We start from the raw sequence: 2,525 nt of genomic DNA, 5'->3' as shown, positions 1-2,525 counted from the left end.
GCTTACTTTGGGGCTAGCTGGCGCTGTGTGAAATTGTCCAAAGATTTATTTATTTATTTATTTATCCAATGTCGGAAATCAAGAAATAAACACTTACGCGTGGAATCTTATGTCACTTCCAGGACACCACGTACTACCGCAACCACGCACTACAAAATTTTGCACCAATTCTTGTGATAAAACAATGATTATTTCCTGTAAACAATCTCAAACGAAATTAACTGCTTAATAAACAAAATAGTAAACAACCGCCATGATGGGCCGGATTGGGCCGATGTTGCCACATGGTATACCGATTACCCAGGAATTGGGATTTTAATTCCCTGATTCGCCAACACATTAAGCCTAAATGGCCGACAATTTTGTGATTTTTTATTTAACTAGGTAATCTTAGTTTCAAATATTAATTATTTATTTGTTTAACTTCTGATTTGGTTAGTGAATTGGCTATTTCGAAGAATTTACAAGGAGATTTAAATAAGAAGATAGCAATACTACAGTTCACACTAAAAAGAGAGGTAGGGCCGCAGAGAGCGAGATAGATATAAGTAGGTATTTGACTCAAGTTTTTGTTCCAACTTTGCCCTCCATTTTTATCTTTAGCTTCATGATCTACTCTAATCCATATCTGTGCACCCGACTGATGCGCAGAAAAAGGTAACTGTCAATCAGTTGTGTCATGTCAAGTGTGAGCAAGCGGCTATAGATGACCCACGCTGAACTGTCCCACCAAACTCAATGACAGGGGGGCGCTACCATCGTTCAACTATATGGTTTCCAACATGGCAAAAATCTGAACCAGCGATCCGGTATTGACGGTGGCGCCCCACTGTCAATGTCATCGACAGGACAGTCCAGTATTTTGGAACTATATAGATGAACTATACACTGAAATGTCCCACCGACGACATTGACAGGACGGCGCTACTTTTTTTTTAATACGAGGTTATCTTTGAAAGCGTATTGAGTTTGGTGGAACGTTAAATTGTAGGGAAAGTGATTGTCAACCATCCAACATATTATCTCCTTGCCCGCTAACACACGCCCATGGAGATTCTACCCTTAGAGTTCCTTCTGATAGAGACCCCGTGCCTTTAAGTGCACTTTGTCTAGACCCACTGCTGCACTGTACTGAATAGGCTAGTTGCCACTATTTTTATTATTTGATAAAACGGTTCATTACGATTATATTACACCATAAAAAAAATATGAATTTTTTTCGAAGTACCTATCCTAATATATTTTAAATTTTAAATTATATTTTATCTATACAGCCATAAACGCCGTCCGCCATGATGGTCTATTAATTATCTGTGCCGTGACGTCACTATTCTTGTAAACAATACGCGTGAATAACATAACCTTTTTATCGGAATTTAAAACCATGGCTTCGAAAGGATTACATGATAAATATAGTAATTACCACTATTGTATCGTGCGGGAATGTCAGAATACATCAATAAAGAACCTAGAGAAGTTGTGGATTAAAGTACCCAGTGATGAGAATATGCGGAACTCCTGGTTACAACTAGCTAAAAGAGATCCCGTAACTCTGTCCAGTTGAACTGCAGTGTATTTCTGTGAAGATCACTTTAATGTACGTACAATAAACTAACAGCAGATTATTTTTTCAATTTTCACTTTAAACGTTCAGGTGAGGTTATAAAATATACTAAGTCAGTCAATTTTAATTGCATGTTGATCATCATTTAAATGATTTATTCATGTAATTTGTTCGTTTCAGAATTGCCTAAGGAGGATGCTGTACCATTCTTCTGTTGAGGATAAGATTTGTGACAAAATAATGCAAGCAGAACAATGTAATCCTCACTTCAGAGATAAGGCAGTGCAAGCTGAGCCAGAACATGCATCATGCCAAGTAGTTTCAAATTATGATCACAAGGTCACTCAAGTATCAATAATGAAACACTATAGAAGTAAGAAGGTGCAATTTAGTGCAACTCTGAAAGATGTCATATCTTCACCAATAAAGTCTACGTCCCACCAATCAACTACAACATCTCCCAAGAAATCTACATTTAGAAGTAAATTGTCAACAAGAAGATTAGTTTTTTCAAGTGAGGAAAAATATGACAGTGATTATCATACACACCTTCTTCAGGATAGCAAATTTACAAGACTCTCATTCAATAAATTAAATGATACATACATAAAGTATTTTATTTTTATATCAGTCTATTGTACAAAATAGCTTTGTTTTATGGGTTATACTCGTATATTCATAAATTATTAAAGGGGTAAGTATTCAAAAATTAGTCTCCCCACTACGTTGTAAGAGGAACTGCTGTGCAAAATTTCAAGTTTCTTACCCTTTTATACATAAGGCAAGAGGTTATATGTTTGATAGCATTGATATTATGTCAGTCAGTCAGGTAGCTTCTTCTTTTATACTACTGGTTTTCCCATGATTTAAGTTTATTCATCTCATACTCTCTGTTTATTCAGATACAAACATCTTTCTTTATAATAATTTACACTATTAGGTAAACATTAGATATGGAAAC

At 35.7% G+C, this 2,525-nt stretch overlaps 1 long non-coding RNA gene across 1 annotated transcript; it reads left to right on the top strand.

Annotated features, from left to right (window-relative positions):
• The first annotated feature begins 1,140 nt into the window (after positions 1–1,140).
• On the top strand, positions 1,141–1,947 carry LOC135082069 (uncharacterized). The gene is made up of 2 exons (XR_010259334.1): positions 1,141–1,654; positions 1,745–1,947. It is a non-coding gene; the product is annotated as an uncharacterized LOC135082069 (long non-coding RNA).
• Positions 1,948–2,525: the final 578 nt, after the last annotated feature.

This window comes from Ostrinia nubilalis, chromosome 2 (assembly GCF_963855985.1).
Source record: "Ostrinia nubilalis chromosome 2, ilOstNubi1.1, whole genome shotgun sequence".
In the NCBI taxonomy this organism is placed as follows: Eukaryota; Metazoa; Arthropoda; class Insecta; order Lepidoptera; family Crambidae; genus Ostrinia; species Ostrinia nubilalis.
The sequence above is the reverse complement of the archived record's forward strand: the minus strand, read 5'-3'. Positions and strand labels throughout refer to the sequence as shown.